The sequence below is a fragment of the Chenopodium album genome, chromosome 1, assembly GCF_948465745.1.
Source record: "Chenopodium album chromosome 1, dcCheAlbu1.1, whole genome shotgun sequence".
NCBI classification, from domain to species: Eukaryota; Viridiplantae; Streptophyta; class Magnoliopsida; order Caryophyllales; family Amaranthaceae; genus Chenopodium; species Chenopodium album.
The window spans coordinates 38,462,063-38,482,731 of NC_137834.1; the positions used below are offsets into that span (position 1 = coordinate 38,462,063).

General features: G+C 44.6%; 1 non-coding gene across 1 annotated transcript; it reads right to left on the reverse strand.

Moving 5' to 3' along the window:
• Positions 1-16,095: 16,095 nt before the first annotated feature.
• On the reverse strand, positions 16,096-16,201 carry LOC145566512 (small nucleolar RNA R71). Its single transcript, XR_014095438.1, has one exon. It is a non-coding gene; the product is annotated as a small nucleolar RNA R71 (small nucleolar RNA).
• Positions 16,202-20,669: the final 4,468 nt, after the last annotated feature.

Genomic DNA, 20,669 nt, shown 5'->3' on the forward strand with positions numbered 1-20,669 from the left:
TCATCCCATCTCTCATGTTCATCGAGTATGAGAGGGATGACGGTTCTCTCAGCTGTCAAGGATACTGTAGCCCCAGGCGGCCAGGAACCAATAGACCTTGACAATGTCAAGGATATCGAGCCAGTACCTGCCCCACCAGCAGTTGGGAAGAAAAGAAAGGCACCTCTCCTGGTGGAGGTGAAGAAAGAGAAAAAATAGCAACCACTGACCGGTGAACGGTCAGACGAGCTCCGTCCCCAACCGGCTGGTGAAAATATTGATCTCGCTCTGGAAGACAGCCGTCTAGAGCGTACTGTAAAGGTAAGGACGATTACTCATGCTACTCTGGGTGCAAGCTTGCACCTTCTGCTGAAAGAATTTAAAGACATTTTTGCCTTTGAGGTGGAAGAGATGCCAGGCGTCAACCCAGATCTCGTTGTCCACAAACTCGCCGTGGACCCCAAAAAGAAGCCCATCCGGCAAAAGAAAAGAAACCATGGCGAGGAAAGAAGTCAGGCGGCAGCTGCCGAAGTCAAAAAGCTGCAAGACGCCAGGTTCATTCGGCCTTGTAATTTCCCCGACTGGGTGGCCAATGTGGTCCTTGTTAAAAAACCGAATGGGACCTGGTGCATGTGTGTTGATTACACAGACCTCAACAAGGCGTGTCCAAAGGACAGTTACCCGCTTTCAAAGATCGACAGTCTGGTCGACTCCACATCCGGTCACGCCTTGATGAGCTTTATGGATGCCTATTCCGGCTTCCATCAGATACCCCTCTGGAAGAAAGATCAAGAGAAGATGGCCTTCGTCATTGATTTAGGGTTATTTTGTTATACCGTGATGCCGTTTGGCTTGAAAAATGCGTTTGCCACTTTCCAACGGATGTTTAATACGGTCTTCATTAATCAAATTGGGAGGAATGTCGAAGCGTACATTGATGACATGATAGTCAAATCCAAGGAATAGGCGGATCACCTTGCTGATCTCCGAGAAACATTCACCACTCTCAAGCGGCATAAGGTCATGTTAAACCCCAAGAAATGCGTCTTTGGTGTTGAGTTTGGGAAGTTTCTCGGATTCCTGATTGATAAAAGGGGGATAGAGGCTAACCCCGAAAAGATACAGGCGGTGATTCACATGAAGTCACCCCGTTCTGTCAAGGAATTTCAGAGACTCACCAGTAGCCTGGCCGCCTTGGGGAGGTTCCTCAGCCGGTCAGGTGACAAATACCTTTACTTCTTCCAAGCAATCAGAAAGAAGACCAGGTTTGAATGGGGGGGCGATGCTAAGACGACATTGCAGAAGTTAAAAGAGCATTTGCATTCTCTACCTAGGCTGGTCTGTCCCTTGCCTAGGGAGACGTTGTACATGTATTTAGCCGTCTCAGATCATGCTCTCAGTGCCGTTCTCCTTGCTGAGCGAGACGGCGTTCAGCTCCCGGTTTACTTCATTAGCCATGTTCTCAAACATGCTGAACTCCGGTACCCCATGGTTGAAAAATTTGGCCTTGCTTTGTATATGACATTCAAAAAGCTGAAGCCTTACTTTCTGGCACATCCGGTGGTGATTTACACCGACCAGCCACTCAAGCGGCCAATGTCCACTTTGGAGTCATCTGGGAGAATGTTGAAATGGGCTATTGAAATGCAAAGTCTTGAAATCACTTACGAACCAAGAAAGGCATTGAAAGGTCAGGCGTTTGCCGACTTCATTGTTGAAATGACTCGTCCGGTGGCTCCGGATAATCTTGATCAGGTTTGGAAAGTGTATGTAGACGGGAGCTCTACAAAAAACGGTTGTGGTGCAGGTGTAATCTACGAGTCCCTTGAAGGGGACAGATATGAGTATGCACTACGTTTCTAGTTTCAGGCCTCTAACAATGAGGCGGAATATGAAGCCCTGCTAGCCGGTATCTGTATGTGTAAGGCGGCAGGGGGAATGAAAATTGACGCCTACTCTGATTCACAGTTGGTTGTTAGCCAGTATGAGGGAAAATATGAGGCAACTCATCCGGCTATGATCAAATACCTTCAGGCAGTCAAAGAAGAGGCTGGGGCACTTGAGGAATTCCGTCTGAATCGAGTGCCTAGGTCGGACAAGAACCAGGCGGATGCATTGTCAAAGCTGGCATCCTCCGCCTGCCATGACACGCCTCGGTCAGTCTTCTGAAAAGTACTTGAAAAAAGAAGCATCTTTGAAGATCCCTTTGGAATTCTAGACCGAAGCTCTACCTGGATGGATGGCATCCGGGACTACCTTTCAGACGGTACACTTCCTGATTCGCCACAGGAGGCAGCCGTCCTGAAGAAGCGAGCTGCAAGCGTCGAGTTGAGAAATGGTGAACTCTTCAAGGCGGGGTTTCTGAAGCCTCTGTTGAAGTGTGTTACACCAGAAAAAGGGAAGGAAGTTCTCGAAGACTTGCACTCGGGATTCTGCGCCTCCCACATAGGCGGCAGGTCCTTAGCCGTCAGAGCCAGACGACATTATTTTTGGCCTACTCTTAAGGCAGACGCCAAGGAGTTGGTGAAGAAATGTGACAAGTGCCAAAAATTCGGCAAACTTATTCACCGTCCGGCTACTGATCTGACGGCCATCCACAGCCCAATCCCGTTTGCAAAATGGGGCATGGACATCTTAGGTCCTTACACGATTGCTCCAGGCGGAAAGCGTTATATCTTGGTGGCGGTGGATTATTTCACCAAGTGAGTGGAGGCTGAGGCGGTTAAGAACATCAAGACCTCAGACGTAATTTCCTTCATCTGGAAGAACATTATCACCTGGTATGGGGTGCCTATGTCTATGGTGTTCGATAATGGTCCTCAGTTTGAGACGCCTCAGCTCAAAACTTGGTTGGGAGATCAAGGGATCTCAAGCTGTTTTGCATCAGTCGGCCGACCCCAAGCAAACGGCCAAGTTGAAGCCTTCAACAAACTAATCTCAGACGGCATTAAAAAGAAAATAGAAAGAGCCGGTGGCTTGTAGGCAGAAGAGTTAATCCATGTTCTATGGGCCATCCGGACAACAGTAAAGGGGGCAACTGGTGAAACCCCATTTCTCATGGTTTACGGTGCTGAAGCCGTCTTGCCCATTGAACATTACGAGCCGACTCTCAGAGTCATGCTATATGATGAAGAGGCAAACTGGGAAGCAATGCGCCTGCCATTGGATTCACTCCCAGAACGCAGGGGCAATGCCGCCTTGCGTCATGAGATTTACCGTCTGAGAATGACCAGAGCTTATAACAAGAGAGTACACAAGCGTCCCTTGAAAGTTGACGACTTAGTGTTACGGAAAATGGAGGCAACCGGTGGGCCAATGAGCTGGGAAAGCTAACTCCAAATTGGGAAGGCCCCTACCGGATCTATGAAGAAGTAAGAGACGGCACCTACCGCCTGGAAACTCCGGACGGCAGGCGCCTTCCCAGTACTTGGAATGTAGACAATTTGAAAAAGTACTACTTCTGAGAATGTAAGTTTTTTGTAAACAGTGAGTCAATTAATGAGAATTCAGACTTTGTTTGCAAAATTGTTTTGATTATCAGCCTGGGTAATACTCAGACGGATTCTTCATTTACCTAATGAAGTTTGATATTTAGTAAAGGTTACAATTGTTTGACCGCCTGGGTAATACTCTGATGGATCCTTTGTTTATTTAACTAAGTTTGATACTTGGTATGATTTAATAATTGCCTGTCCGTCTGGGTAATACCCAGACGGGCTTATTTGTTTAAACCAACTAAATTCGACACTTAGTGTAAATTTAATGATGTAATAACGCTCGGCCAATGCTCCGATTAAAAGCTAAGCACAAAAATGCTTAGTGGCTATACAACCGGTCCTAAACAAGACCAAAGGCTAAAACAGCCGGATGGTTGCTTATTTTATAAAACCGCCTGTCCCAACATGGACAAAGGCGTCCGGCAACACCTCTCCGGGTGCAATCGTCGCAAAGAACAGACTATTTGTCAGTTCTACGTACCTATGCAGACGACAAAAATTGAACGACCGAATTGGTCAATTCATAACCGTCTGACTAGAATGATCTGTGAAGAACGATCAAGTTACCGAATACCGGATGCCCCTAGGCATCAGTCGGTCACCGGCTGAAGTTATCACTTGGGTTATTTATTCTGAAGTTGCATTTTCTATCCCAATTGGGGCAAAAGAGTTGTGAAATGGCTATGCAATCTCTACCAAGACGGAAAAAGCCGTTTGGGTAGTGACCGGAACGCCTGTTTGTGTATGGCTGTGCACTTGGTTTGGGGCAATCACTACTGTGATTGATTGACTTACAAACGTATCATGCTCTTTGCAGCATCAGACGTTCCCAAGTCAATCAACCAACTCCATTTGAAACCAACCACACAGCCGTCTAGGGGCAAGGACAGCCGGCTTTTGATAAGTTAGGCAAAAAATTGTCGCATGCTTTTGATAAGTTAAGCAAAAAATCGCCGCATGCTTTTGATAAGTTAGGCAAAAAATCGCCGCATGCTTTTGATAAGTTAGGCAAAAAATCGCCGCATACTTTTGATAAGTTAGGCAAAAATCAAGCATATACACAAAAATGCAAAAATTGAAATCCAAACATAAATGCAAAATGATCAAAACCGACTCAGTCGGTGCATTCATAAAAAGTCCACCCAACCAAACAATTGTAGTGGATCAAATGTTAACCGGACCCCGTCCGGGAGAAGATAGAAATTGTTGATTACCCGGCTCTTCAGCCGGTAAATATAAGGATACTCGGCACGCAGGCCGGAAAAGCAAGTTCTTGGCATACTGCCGCAGATTAAAGAAAATAAAAATAAAAAAGAGTTGGCATACTGCCACTGAAAATCACTGCTGGCCCACACGTGGCTCCTCCTGGTCCTTCTCTTCATCATCATCTGAGGGAATCTCTTATGCTTCACCAGAACCGGGTAGCTCAGGCGCGGGAAGCTTAGTGTTGGCGTTGGCCCAAGCGTCGAAGGACTAAGGCTCTGGCTCACCTTTCTCTCTCAAGTACACCACGTCCTCGGCGTACCTGTGAGCCAGTGCCCAGATGCCATAATCCTTTTCTGGGTACAAGGCAGCCCAGGCGATCTTCATTCTGGCATCGTTGTCAGCATCGCTTTCAGCAACCAGGCGGTTTTGCTCCGCCTCAAGGGTTGCTGCAAAGTTTATCTGAGCCTGGGCCGCCTCCTTCTCCAGTTTCTCCACCTTGGTTTTTAAGTTGGTGTTCTCTTCAGAAACACCTTTGAGTGTGCCAAGGTCTGCCTGGGCCTTTTGCAGCGCCTCGTCAGCCTTCTTGAGACTCTCATTTGCCTTTTTCTGGGCCTCCTCCGCCTTCTTCTGAGCCGTCTCAACGTCGCTCGCCCGCTAGTTGGCTGTCTTCAGGTCCGCCTCCAGTTGCTGGATTCTCGACGCCTGTGTCATTGTGATTGCTTTAGTTTCAAATTCATTTACAATAGTGGAGTGTAAAGCAACATTATCAGCGTCTATGGCGGACTTCTTGGCCCTTTTTACCTCTTCCCGTTTGCGGGAATTAGGACGCTTGAGCCCGTCTACCCGCAGCAGAGCCTGCAAAAGCAAATCAAGTTAATATTGCAGGCGGAGTAAAGCACTTGAAAAAAAAAATTGTTAAGTATCTTACCTCAGCCAGAAGGGACAAGATTCGTTTCAGGTTGAACGTCACTATCTTAGGGATAACATTCTTGTTCTTCCTGCTCACCGCCTCCAGCATGGCTTTAGCATGCCTCTGGACGTCTGGCCAACGGGGAGATTGATCTGCACCATAATCAATAGGTGATGAGTGAGAAATTAAGGAAGCACCTATCTGTTGCCGACCGTCTGAGGATGATGTCTGTTGGGAGTGGGATTTCACTCGCAAAGGCCACCCCAGCTCAGGCGGGGATTCAAATGGGTTCTTACCTTCAAAGCCGGCTAAGCGGGAGCCGCTTGTAGGCGTGGTGAACCCCCCGGTTACTGATAGGGGGTTGATGAGGTCGAGGCACATATTGTCGGCTATCCTCTCGTTTCGTCCCCCTATCCGCATCTGTTGGTTCCCGGCTGAGGCGCCAGGAGTTAAGGCGGAGGCGGATTCTTTGGTCTTGTTAGGGGTGGAGGTGGATTCCTCCCTGGCCCGTTTGAGATCTTTCTCAAACGTCTTTCCTACCTCTCCCCCCTGTGAAAATAACCAAGTTAAAGGTAGCATCCGGAGAAAGTAAACTCTAAGACCAATCTAAGAAAGAGTCAGGCGTTTTGTACCTTGGCCTTGACTGCGGCCACATGTTTTTCCGCAAGCTCCTTGCGGATGGTTGCAGAGGACCGCTTGGGTGTCTTTTCTGTCTGCAACATGCTTAAAGCTTCTTGTGCAAAAAAAGAAAAAGATCGGTCAATATATCATCAATCAATTCTGATACAAAAGTACTACAGGCGGATGTGAACTTAGGCGCATACGTTTGGTAAACATGTTTCATAGCCCGCAGGCGGCTAAGAAACACTCGTCCCTGAATCAGGCGCTCTTAGGGATCCAGTTCTTGGGGACTTTTATTATCTCCCCGGTTGACAAGGTTCCGTCTGTGCGGCCGAAAAAGTCTGCCTCAATTATTTTGTTAAAGTCCTCATAAGGGATCCGGGGAAGAGCGCACTTCCGGCCCATCAGGTCGGGCTTCTTATTATACTGGCGGAACTCATAGTTCTCCCGCTTGCTGGGAGCCGACAACAGGTAGAACCTGTGCTTCCAGCTGTCGAACTTAGAGACCTTGTCCAAGGTCATCATGTATTGGGGATACGTGGTTAAAGTGTACCACGCCTTCCAACCGCCTGGGCTTCGGCTAAGATAATGCATCTTAGCAAAAGCTTCCCAGCCGGGATGGAGCCCCTGGAGTTCGCAGGCGGCAACATACCCCAAGATGTTTGCCCAAGAATTGGGGGTAAGTTGCCAGACTTCGAGGCCGTAGCCTCTCAAGATTGCCTTCACCGCCTGGTGAAGGGGAAAGCGAAGACCAGCCTTGAACGCCGCCTCATAGCAGCCGAAGTAGCTGTTGGCATTCTGTTGATTGTCTTCCCAGGCGATGGTGCCGTCCTCAAGTTGTCCTCCATTTGACTCATGTCCTTGGCAGAGACGTGAATTTTGAAGGGGTCGTCCTTCTCACTCCACTTCTTCCTCTCCTCCTCCTCGCTATCCTCAAGCGGTGGCAAGTCGTCACTGCTCTCAAAAGTGAAGGCGGAGCTGTCGCTCTCCGTCTCCCCCTCATTTTGTGGCAAAGGAGCTGAGACGGCTTCATCGCCGCCTTGGTCGCACTCTTCCAAAAAGGAATCTGCGGGAGTTGAAGGGGCACGCGGAGGGGATCTCTCCAGAGCCGTCTGGTGGTCTCTGACCAGACGTTTCTCCCTCAGGCGTTTGACCGCCTGAGCCCTTGCTTATGTAGTCCGGATCGAGGGTCGTCTGCATAGTCTGAGCCATTGTGTCCTGCACAGATACATAAATGGTCGGAATCCAAGCAAAAGGGTGGTCCCAACACCCCGAGACGACACTCCCAATCCTAGACTCAGCCGTCCCTGGTGACAGGCTGGACTCTAACCTAGGCTGTGCCGTGTGTGTTGGTGATGCATCCATTTATTGCAAGAAATATGTACAAGCGGTGAAACAAGAAAAAGAGCTGAGAGAGGCAGAGACGAAACCTTTGGATTGAACAGAGAGTTATTTTTTAATGGACACCTCCTTTCTGCAAGAAATGCAACAAGTTGGTCCATGACTGTGCTATTCCTGATAAAAAGACTCAAACTCAGAAGAAGCAGGTGGCTTCTAAGGAGCAGCCTAAGCAACAGGCAAAGGTTTGGGTTCTTAAGCCTCAACCTGATCCTATTCCTACACCTGCAGCTGCTGTACTTGATTTTAATGGGGGTAATGGTATTGTGCATGATGCTTGTATTTTCACCCCTGCTCCAACTGCTCAACAAGCTAATTCTGATAATGACTAGAGATTAGTGGGTAAAAAGCATAGAAGTCATAGCAATCCTCATGTTTTCACTAATTTTCCTAATTCCAACCCTTATGCTTCTTTACTTTGAGGTGGTGAAGGTGCTGGGACTTTTGATCCTATCGGGGGTGATGGTAATCCTCCTTTGGGGTCATGATTATTCTATCTTGGAATATCAGGGGTCTAAATGATCCCTGTAAAGTAGCTTCTGTGAAGAAGTTGCTAGCTGAGCAGTTTGTGGATGTTATTGGTATCATGGAAACTAAGGTTAAATGTTACAAGAGTTTCAAACTTCAGAAGAAATTTGGGCTTGCTTGGTCTTGAATTTGTAACTATTCTTCTTCTCATATGGGTAGACTCTGGGTTGGCTGGTTACAGGACAAGGTTAATCTATCTGTTCTCTCCTCTCATGAGCTGTTCATTCATGTTAAAATCAGTTCCAAAGATCTCCAGCACCAGATATTATGTACCTTTATGTATGATCAGCACTCTAGCTATCTATGAAAGGTTGCCTCTTTGGGATGGTATTTCTAGTCTTGGAGCTGTTGCTGGGCCTTGGCTTACTATTGGTGACTTTAATTCTGTTCTTCATTCTGATGATAGAATTAATGGTAATGCTGTAACTGACTATGAGGCCAATCATTTCAAAAGCTTTGTTGACAACCTTAATCTTTGTAAAATAAAGAGTAAAGGTTCCTTTTACTCTTGGTCTAATAAGGGTCATGGTACTGGTAGAACTGCTACAAGGATTAACAGAGGGCTTGTGAATCAGGCTTGGATGAGCACTTATAATCACGTTGAATCTATTTATCTTCCCCCTTTCCTTTTTGATCATTCTCCTATTTTGGTGGAAGTGTGTAGATTTGTTCCTACTAAGGGTAGGCCTTTTCGTTTCCTTAATTTCCTAGTTGATCATGCTAATTTTTGTTCTATTGTGAAGAATAGTTGGCAAGGTGTTACAGGTTCTTCTGCTATGATGACTACTTGGCAGAATCTGAAAGCTGTGTGGTCTTAAAAATCTAAACACTAAATATTTTGCTAATGTTGATGAGAAAGTTGATATGGCTAATGCTTCCTTGAGCTCAATTCAAGACCAGCTTGCTTTGGATTACTCTAACTCCCATCTCCATGATAAAGAGATTGAAGCTGTAAAAGTGGTGAAGCATTGGTTGAGCATCCAAGAGTCTATTTATAAGCAAAAATCCAGGGTAGATTGGATTAAGCTGGGGGACTCCAATTCTCATTACTTCTTTTCTATCATGAAACACAGACAAGGCAGACACATAATTGATTTTATATTCACTGAAGATGATATTTTCTTAAAGGATCCTGTGCTTATTGAAAATGAGATTGTGGGATTTTACAAAGGGCTTCTTGGCACTAGTGCTAGCTCTCTACCTGATGTTGATCTGCACATTGTTAGGAAAGGTAATCAGCTCAATTTTGGTTCCATTGACATTCAGACTGTTGCTATTACTACTGCTGAGATTGATAATGCCCTTGCTAAGATTGGAGATGATAAGGCTCCTGGTATAAATCATTTCAATGCTGTTTTCTTCAAAAAAAAGGCTTGGCCTGTGATTAAAACTGATATTTATGATGCTATCTTCTCTTTCTTTGAGCATGGTGTTACTGCTAAATAGTGGAACTGTACAATAATCACTTTAGTTCCTAAGGTTCAACATCCTTCTTATGTTAAAGAGTTTAGGCCTATTGCTTGTTGCACCATGTTGTACAAGTTGATCTCTAAAGTCCTCACAAACAGGATTGCTACAGTGGTGGGGACTGTCATTAATGATGCTCAACCTGGGTTTATTCCTGGTAAACATATTGATGAAAATATTCTACTGGCTACTAAATTGATTAAAGGCTATTCTCATAAGTTTGTTACTCCTAGGTGCATGATTAAGATTTATCTAAGGAACACCTATGATTCAATTGAATGGCCCTTTTAACAGGCTGTTTTAGAAGAGCTTGGCTTCCCTCAAACATTTGTGAAGTGGATTATGACTTGTGTCTGTTCTGTTTCTTATTTTGTGATGGTCAATGGGTTTCCTTCTAAGCCTTTTCCTGCAAAAAAGGGTCTTAGACAAGGGGATCCTATATCTCCTTTTCTTTTTTCTCTTTGTATGGAGTATCTCTCTAGGTGCCTTAAAGATATGACTGAGAACCCTAACTTCAATTTTCATCTTAGATGTGAGAAGTTAGGTATATCTCACATTATGTTTGCTGATGATTTGCTACTCTTTTCTAGAGCTGATCTCATCTCTATTCAGCTTCTTTTACATGATTTTCAGAAGTTTTCTTGTGCTTCTGGTCTGATGTCTAATTTAAGTAAGAGTGAGGTCTATTTTGGAGGAATTTCTGATCTTGAAAAAGATCAGTTGCAAGATGTGCTTGGTATGAGTAGAGGTAGTTTGTCTTTTATATATCTTGGGGTGCCCTTGTCTTCTAGAAAGCTAACTATTGCTCAATGTAGACCCTTGGTTGAGAGGGTTACTTCTAGAATTGAGTGCTGGACTTCTAGAAATCTATCTTATGCTAGTAGGTTGTAGCTTATTAAAAGTGTTCTGTTTGGTATTCAGGTTTATTGGGCTCAGATTTTCATCTTACCGAAGAAGATTCTTAGGGAAATTAAATCTAAGTTCAGAATCTTTCTTTGGATTGGGAAGAACACTTATGCAAAAAAGGCTCATGTTTCCTAGCATCATATGACTCTCCCTAAGGTTTGTGGTGGTTGGAATATTACCTATCTTGGTTATTAGAATAAGGTTGCTATCTGTAAGATACTTTGGGATCTTGCCCATAAAGCTGATAATATGTGGGTGAAATGGGTGCATACTTATTATTTCAGCAATAAAAACATTTAGACTGTATGGGAACAGATTTTGAAGATGCTGGGTGTTAAGAAGCCTGTTTAGTCTTTCCAATTGGAACAACAATGGATTATTCAGAATTGCACGTTGGCTAGTAGCAGGGGAAGAGTATATACTATGTGCTTTGTTGAAACTATCTATAGTTTCTGGTTACAAAGGAATAGCCTATTGTTTATAGGGAACTGTAAGCTTGCAGAAGCTGTTTTCAGAGACATTGTGTTTCATGTTGCTGTTAGGTGTAACAGTTCTGACAGGAAGCTGTTGTTACTGTCATGGTCTCTGGGTTTTGGTTTCTGCAAGGTTGCTTGTGTGTTTTTATAGCCTGCATGTGTTCTGGTTTTCTAGCAGGCAGCTGTTGTCCTTAAAATTGTGTTTGTGTCTTTGCTATTTTGTTGTTTTGGCTGCTTTGAGTTTAGCTTATGTTGTTCTGTGATTTCTGGTGTCTTTGGAGTTTTGTTAGATTTATTTGTCTGGTCCTTGCTCTTGGAACCCTTTCTTGAAGGTGGTCAGGTACTTGAGTCCAGTAGTTGTTCTTTATTCACCTAGAACCCTTCATAGAAGGTGGCTAGGTTTGATTTTAGAATTGGTCTTCTTGGTGTATGGCATTTTTGGTCTTTGGTGTTTGGGATGAGTTTTTGCTTAGCCTTTGTAAGCATTAACTTTGCATGCTGTAATTTGTTTACTTTGGTAATAAAATCTCTATTTACCAAAAAAAAAAAAAAAGATAATTGAATTAAATGAATGTCAAACACATTCAAGCAATGCCTTTTAATTCAAATACAAGTCAAATGCATTCGAATCAAGCTTTTTAAATGAAATGAGAATCAAATGTGTTTTAGGTGTTTTAATCCCTCGAGAGAGTTACAGCTCAGAGACTGATCCGATTGCGCCTATACCTGCAAAACAACGGAGACTCCGGGTTGTTAAAGCTCCGCCTCTGACGATCAAGTTAGAACAGGTGTATTTCTTATGCAAGAGAATGTAGGGTATATTGTAATAAATTATAGGTGTTTTGGGTGTTTTTGTCCCTTGGGAGAGTTACGTCACGAAGTCTGATCCGGCTGAGCTGCACGTGCAAAATAACGGAGACTCCGGGTGGTTGGAGCTCCGCCTCCGACGGTCAAGTTAGTACCTTGAAACGGAATAAAGAGAACGGAAATTTAGGTGGGTATCTGCTCGGATTCCAAGCTCAGGTCTTTCTCTGATGTAAGAGAATAAAGGTGTAATAAATGATTCAATGTGTCCCCAAAATGGGGAAATATCTCCCTATTTATAGGGTCATTAGAGATGTGCCCTATCTAGGTCACTTGACCTAGATTTTAGTGGGCTGCGCCGTTTTACGGCGCTCCTTGGGATTTGAGCCCTTGAAGGCCGCCATTTCAGAGGCGTATATGAGGGCGCCAAGTGTCAAGAGGATGTTGAGCCACATGGGCCATCCTGAGCTCGACACGTGGCGACCTCTCATTGGTCCACGTGTCTAGGGTAAAAATACCCTATACATTTGCCCCTCACAGGTCGCGCGTGTATATCACGTGGGGCCTATGACACGTGTCCACCTTTCATAGGTGAACAGTAACGGGTAAAATTTTGAATTTCAAATCAAAAATTTTCCCCCCACTTTCACTTTCTATAAATAGAAAGTTACCCCCCTCCTTTTCACACCTCACGCTCACATTGACTTTTTAGAGAGAGAAAAAGAGAGATTCTAGAGAGAGATTTCTCTGCTCCCGCCTGCATCACAGCGAGTTTCAAGTTTCCGAGTGCAAGCAATACATCACCCGGTTCACTGGCTGTAGCGGTTTTCAGATTTTTCAGAGTTAAAGCAAGGTAATCGCCTATACCATTTTAGCTTTTTCTCCCTTTCAATTTGTATACCATTTTTTCCGCCTGTATACCCGGATTTTTAAGAGAATATAAATGAGTTCCCAATCCACCCACTCAGCACTGCCTAGGACACTCAGCCGATCCCCCTGAACGGCTGAGTCTAGAACAGGGGGTGCCTCTTCTGGACTGTCGGAACCAATATGCTCATCTCCGAATTCCTCCCTCTCTATGTCTGTGCAGGACACAATGGCCAGAACGAAACAGACGGCCAGACAGTCTAAAAGCCGGCGCACTATGAGAGTGCCAGCCGATGAGGTTTTCCCGGAAGGGGAACAGAGGGATTGGGAGGAGAGCGAATCTGACGAAGAGGCTCCTTCTACCTCCGGGAGCTCTGGAATAAGAGAGGTAGACGGCGAGGGAGCCGCCTCCTCTAATGAAGCCGGCGATGCTGAGGCCGGCCAAGGATCAAGAGCAGAATCTTCCGGCTCCGACCAGGGTGATTTTGCGGCTGACTATCAGCAGCCGCCCAAGGTTGCTGACAATCCCAACCCCAAAAGGACCCGGATGCTGCCGAGTAACATTGCCCTTCTTAATAGCGGGTTCAGGGCCTTTAAAGAGAAACATCCCTTTGGAAGGGGTTGGGAGGTTATTGTCCCTCCGGCTGATGTTGTGATGGCCTGGAGTGACGACATTAACCATGCAGATGATTACTTCATCTGCTGTGAGACGGTTATCGAAGCCGGCCTCCGGTTCCCCCTCCACCCCGGGATTAGGAAAATCCTCAAGGGGTATGATCTGGGGGTTTGGCAGCTCACCCCTAACTCGTGGGTGAATATATTGAGTTACATCGCCGCCTGCGAGTTTCAGAATTTGAACCCCAGTTTCTCTGCCTTCGCTCACATGCACTATTTGAGCAAGGCTCCAGGCGGCCATGGGGCATGGTATACGGTGACTACCTTGCCCCTATACTTAATGACTTTGGACAAAGTGTCCAAATGGTCCGGGTGGAAGGACAAGTTTTATTTGATTTCCTCCCCCACCCTAAGACACAACCGGACACTGCGCCGGTACAACACCGAGCCGGCTCTTCTAGGCCGAAAATGCCCTCTCCCGGGGCTATCTACTAAAGCCCGGGAGCAAATAATAGAGTCGGGATTTTTTGAGACAACAACTGAGCCCATGGGGGATGGGACTCACATCATAGTTCCCAAGAACTGGATCCCCCATTGATGAGTGGCATTTATGCCACTCTTTTATCCTTTTTCTCTAAGGATTCTCCCCTCATTTGCACTTGTTTGGCCCTTTTTCTAAGCATTTTTACTTAGTTTTGCTTCCTCTTTTCTTTCTCCTTTATCCTCCCTTTTCTTAGTCTTCCCGCTTTGTTCTTATTGTGATTTTCATGCTTATGCTTTGAAGGAACCTTCGGGATTTTCAAGAGGAGGAAGCTAAGCTCAAAGGAAGCTAGAGGAAGCATGATTCAGAAGAGGTTCGGCCGAACCTCCTGATGGTGTGGCCGAACCTGCTCAGTGGTTCGGCCGAACGTTGAGGCAGGGGCAAGATGAAAATTGGCAGTTTTGCAGGAGTGGCCGAACCACAGGAGTTTGACCAGACCAGGATCAGGGAGGTTCGACCGAACCTACCCATGGTTCGGCGGAACCTACCCTGTAGTCCGGCAGAACCTTCCCCTTTGTTCGGTCGGACCTCTCCTTTTATCAGCTGGCTCTGTACGGACTATATAAGTCCCATTTTTAGAACGTTTGGAAGATTAGATTAACTTAGTTTTAATTTTTCTACATTTTTAGCTTAATCTAGAGAGAGAAACTTCATTAGTAGAGAGAGAAAGTGTGGATTTTCATTGATGAACTTGGATATTGAAGAAGGAGCTTGATTGAATCTTTGTAAATCTTCATCTTCAATTAATGAGCAATCTCTTACTCTCTTTCTTTACTTTTGTATTTAGTTTTGTTTGCTTATTTTGATTTTCCTTCTTTGCTTATTGATCATGTTGATGCTTATTGATTTAATGATTGATATTGTCTTCAATATGATTTGTGAGTAGTCACCTAGCCAAGGATGTGGGGATGGTGTAGTTGTTAATTGATTCATGCTTATGATGTTGGGGTTATGTTAATGGTGATTAAAGTCTTTGTATGCTTGATATTCTTTGGTCTTTCTTGCAAGTGCGCATTGTTAGTTGATCAAAGATGAGTCTTTACTAACAAGTAACGGAAGTTGACTTAGTTGAGATTCATTACTATCGATAATTCTTTGTTTGTACCTTCTAATATATGGTTCTAATGTGGAAACATAGAGGCTATGTTAGGAGAAATCGATTAACCCTGGAAGGCGGTTAGATCGAGCTTTATTTCGATATTCTTGCATGCTTAGTTTACCATTGCTTTGCTTCCGTGTTATTGCATGATCAAGTGACATCTACATCTACCCACTTCCCTTGGTGTTTAGTTATATTGATCTTTAATCCTTCTTAATCCTTAGTTTAATCTCTTCGTTATTCACACTTCTTGTCCCGAGATAGCTTAAGTCTTAAGTAGTGAATGCGGTGTTTATGCATGTCTCCTTGTGGTTCGACCCCTCTATTTACCCTATACACGTATTAGGTCGGTAGAGCGTTATAAATTCATTTGACTTAGGTGTAGTCGTTCAACGACACGAATATTGCCTTGTCAAATTGGCGCCGTTGCCGGGGAGACGGTTTCCATTGCTATTTCATTGCTTGTTTGAGACTATCTCACCTTTATTTGTTAGTGTTTGCTACTTTTGTTACTTGTCAGTGCTTACGTTCTTCTTAGCTTTGTTGTATGAACAGAGGATGAACCCGCTCAAGATCTTTAATTCCCATCAATCCAGAGCTAGAGAGGTCTTTGTCCCTACTTCGAAGAGAAGCAAGAGCAAGGAGTAGAAATTCCCGCACTCCAACGAGAGGAGTAAGAGAATTAGAAGATACTCCACCCTCTTCACCCTCAAGTGAAGAATTAGATAGCCCTAAATCATCTTCGAATTCAGAAATCAACCCTTTCTCAACCTATAAATTTGAGAGTAAAGAAGGTTCTAAAATGGGAGAGAATACACCTTTGAGTCGTCTTGGGGCCCCCGAAGCTTTTAGAGCGCAAAGTGGGATCCTAACTCCTACTACTCAAGCCAACAATTTCGAGATCAAGCCTAATTTGATTGCCTTGATTGAGAGGAAACAATTCTCGGGTGGAAAGTTTGAGAGTCCTCATGAGCACCTAAAAGAGTTTGAGAAATATTGTGACACAATAAAGGCCAATGGAGTGACTCAAGATTATATTCGCCTCAAAATGTTTCCATTTTCGCTAATTGGGAGAGGTCTAGAATGGCTAGAGAAGGAGGTGCCCCCTAATTCTCTCACGGCATGGGACCAAGTGACTACGACTTTCTTGAGGAGGTTTTATAACCATAGGAAGACCGCCGAGGCTCGGTCTTTGATTCAAGGTTTTCGCCAAAAGAGTGGTGAGTCTCTAAGTACGGCATGGGAACGATACAAAGAGCTTCAACGTCAATGCCCACACCATGGGATACCCAAGTATCAGCTCATTCACACTTTCTATGGAGGTCTCACACCTCAAGGAAGAACAAGCCTAGACGCCGCGGCCGGTGGTCCAATCATGAACAAAGGAGAGCATGAAGTGGAGTGTATTATAGAGGAAGCCGCAAAGCACTATGATGATTGGTACGAAGGAGAAAGGGATGCTACTTCTAGCAAGGGCGTTTATGCATTGGAGCAAGCCAACGCAATCAACAACCTCTCTACCCAAATGTCCAAAATGACCAAGCAAATGGATGAATTGATGAAAGAAAGGTCCAACCCTCATGGTAATACCTCCCCTTCAACCAAGGGAGGCAATGGTATGGATACTTCCTCCCCCTCTTCTTACAATACAATGCCCCAAGGATGCATGTTTTGTTTTTATATTGAAACCTATGATCATGATACCTCTCATTGTGTCTATGCTTGTGAAGTTCAACCCCCTTCCCATGAACATGATAGTAATATGGAAAATGTCAATGCTATGAATGTTGCTCCTAGAATGGGAAATGTAGGAAACTTGAGGCCAAACTCTAATCAAATGGGGAATTGAAATCAAGGTGGAAACCGTGGTTGGAACCAAAGTGGTGGTGGTTATGATAACCAATACCATGGTGGGGGAGGCCCTTCCAATTTCAATGGAAGAGGCTACTCTAACCAAAGAGGGTATGGTAATCAAAACGAACAACCTAATTCCCGATACCATGACCATCAAAATCAAAATTTTGGTGAGCAAGGTAACATGGGAAATAATCAACAAAGCAATGTTCCTAACCAAGGCACCGGAGGCAATAGGGGCCAATTTGTTTCTAACTATGCCCAAACTAATAGGCCTCCGGGTTTCCATCAACCCCAACTTCCTCCACCTCAACAACCTCTTCAACTTGAAGCCCCTCCAATAGATCCCGTGATGGCTAAATTAGATGCTCTTTTAAAAATGCGTGAGGAGGATCAAAAGAAACATGAAGAGGCCCAAAAACGAACCAATGCTCATATGAAAATGCTTGAGACTCAAATTGCTCAACTTGCATCTAATTCATCCCCTTCTTCTTCTTCTCCTTCTTCTTCTCACATCCCAAGTCAAGGAGTCAACCCAAAACCTTTGTATGCCGTGACAACAAGGAGTGGGAAGGTAGTAGGGAGTGACCCTTTAATTGAGGAAGAACCTCAAGAAGAGGTGGAGTTAGAGAACGAGGGTGAAAAACCCAATGAGCCATTGAGTGTTGAAAAGGAAAAACATGTTGAGGTGCCCAAGGAAAAAGAAGCCACCCCCTTGCCCCTAAATCGCCAACCTAGAGAGGAGAAGCTACCCTTTCCACAACGATTTGTTAGAGCTAAACTTGATGCCCAATTTGGGAAGTTTTTGGAAGTCATTAAGAATTTGCATATCTCCGTCCCTTTTGTTGATGCTATGAAGCAAATGCCCCACTATTCCAAATTTTTGAAAGATCTCTTGAGTGGGAGAAGGGAGTGTGAGACGGTGAGTTTGACCGCCAATTGTAGTGCAACTCTTTCCAACAAACTACCTACCAAATTGAAAGATCCGGGTAACTTTTCCATCCCTTGTTCTATCAATGGCATTGAATTTGATAAAGCCTTGTGTGACTTAGGAGCAAGTGTGAGTCTCATGCCCTATTCCGTCTACCAAAAGCTTAGTGTAGGAACCCTCTCTCCCACTAACATTACTCTCCAACTAGCGGACCGTTCCGTTAAGTTCCCCATGGGCAAAGTTGAGGACATTCCCCTTAAGGTAGGAAAGTTCACATTCCCCGTGGATTTCTATGTGCTAGAGATGGATGAGGATGAGAGAATTCCTATAATTTTGGGTAGGCCATTTCTAGCCACTTCTAGAGCTATCATCGATGTGAAGGAGGGGAAGATATCCTTGAAAATTGACAATGATTCTATTGAGTTTGATTTGAACAATGTCATGCAACAACCCTCCTCAAGTGGTGAATGCTTTAGGGTAGATATTCTTGATACGGTTCTTGATGAATTTTCTCGCTCCCACTTGCATGCTACTAATGATCCCCTTGAAAGTGTGTTGTTGAATGAATCAAAGATAGGTATGCACAAAGAAGACATACAATTCTATGAGGATTTGCTTGAGGAAAGCAAGAAGGAGTGCAAGGGCGCGAGCATGGAAGAAGAGGCTCCTTACATTCATGACCTCTTTCAAGTTGAAGAAAGAGAAGAGAGCCCTAATGGTAAGGGAGCACCAAAGGTAGACTTGAAACCTCTACCTTTGGGCTTGAGGTATGCATTTCTTGGTCCCAATGAGTCTTTCCCCGTGATTGTAAATTCTAACCTAACGGAGGAGCAAACCTCCCTCTTGATCAATGTTTTGAGAAAACACAAAAAAGCTTTGGGTTATACCATTGATGATATCAAGGGTATAAGTCCATCTTTATGTATGCACAAAATTGATCTAGAGGGAGATGCCAAACCCGTCAGGCAAAGGCAAAGAAAGCTTAACCCTTCCATGCAAGAGGTTGTGCGGAAGGAAGTGGCTAAGCTTCTTGATGCGGGAATTATTTACCCAATTGCTCATAGTGATTGGGTATCTCCCGTGCAAGTTGTGCCTAAGAAAGGGGGCATGACGGTAGTGAAAAATGATCATGATCAACTAGTACCCACTAGACTTGTTACCGGTTGGCGCATGTGTATTGACTATCGCCAACTTAACACAAGTACATGCAAAGATCATTTTCCACTACCGTTCATTGATCAAATGTTGGAAAGGCTTACAAAGCATTCCTTCTATTGTTTCCTTGATGGTTACTTGGGATTTTTCCGAATCCCAATTGACCCTAAGGATCAAGAGAAGACGACTTTCACATGCCTCTACGGTACTTATGCGTATCGTAGGATGCCTTTCGGGCTTTGTAATTCCCCCGCAACATTCCAACGTTGCATGATGTCCATTTTTAGTGATATGATTGAGGATGAGATAGAAGTCTTCATGGATGACTTCTCCGTTGGAGGAGCCACCTATAAAGATTGTCTATCTAATTTATCTCGTTGCTTAGAAAGGTGTGAGAGGGCTAACCTCGTGTTGAATTGGGAAAAGTGCCACTTTATGGTTGAAAGTGGGATTGTTCTTGGGCACAAATTTTCCCATGCCGGCATTGAGGTTGATAGAGCCAAGGTTGAGGTCATCGAAAAACTTCCTCCCCCCACCGACGTGAGGGAAGTGAGGTCTTTTCTTGGCCTTGCCGGGTTCTATCGGCGCTTTATTAAAGATTTTTCAATGATCTCTAAGCCTCTCACATCCCTATTGCAACAAGATAAGGAGTTTTTGTTTGATGATGCTTGTCATAAGTCCTTTTGCAGGTTGAAAGAAGCCCTTTGCACCGCTCCTATTGTCCAAGGTCCGGATTGGTCTCTTTCATTTGAGCTCATGTGCGATGCAAGCGACGAGGCCATTGGATCGGTTCTTGGACAACGAAAGAATGGGAAACTTCATGTCATACATTATTTGTCTAAAACTCTCAATGATGCCCAACGAAACTACACAACTACCGAGAAGGAGTTCCTAGCGGTTATCCATTCAATCGACAAGTTTAGAACCTACCTCATTGGTTCTAAGACAATTGTGTATACCGACCACTCGGCTCTCAAATATTTGATAGGGAAGAAGGAAGCTAAACCAAGGTTGTTGAGATGGGTTTTAGTCCTCCAAGACTTCGATTATGAGATGAGAGACAAGAAGGGAGCCGAGAATGTTGTGGCGGATCACCTCTCAAGGTTGGGCGGTGCAAGGTTTGAAGATGATGGCTTGCCAATAGCGGACGCTCTAAGAGATGATGTGTTTTATGTCCTTGAAGTGAAATCGGAGCCTTGGTATGCGGATATTGTGAATTACTTAGCTTGTAGTGCCATACCGCCGGATTTCACTTCGCAACAACGTCGAAAACTCAAGCACGAGGCCAAGAGATACATTTGGGATGATCCCATTTTATTGAAAAGATGGGTCAATGGTTTGTTGGGAGATGCGTCCCCAACGACGAGGTTAAAAGTGTTCTCCATATGTGCCACTCTTCTCCTTGTGGTGGGCATATGAGTGCTCAAAAGACCGCCTCAATTGTCCTTCAATCTATGCTCTTTTGGCCTTCTCTATTCAAGGATGCGTGGATATTTGTCAAAACTTGTGATAAATGTCAACGGATGGGGAATATTTCTAGAAGGGATGAAATGCCGCAAAACCCCATCCTTGAGCTTGAAGTTTTTGATGTGTGGGCTATAGACTTCATGGGCCCTTTCATTTCTTCACATGGGAACAAGTATATTTTGGTCGCCGTTGACTATGTGTCTAAGTGGGCGGAGGCCGTGGCTTCTCCAAAGAATGACTCTAAGGTGGTGGTCAATCTTTTCAAAAAAGTGATCTTCCCGAGATTTGGTGTTCCAAGAGCAATAATTAGTGATGGGGGATCGCATTTCAAACACCACACCTTCGTTC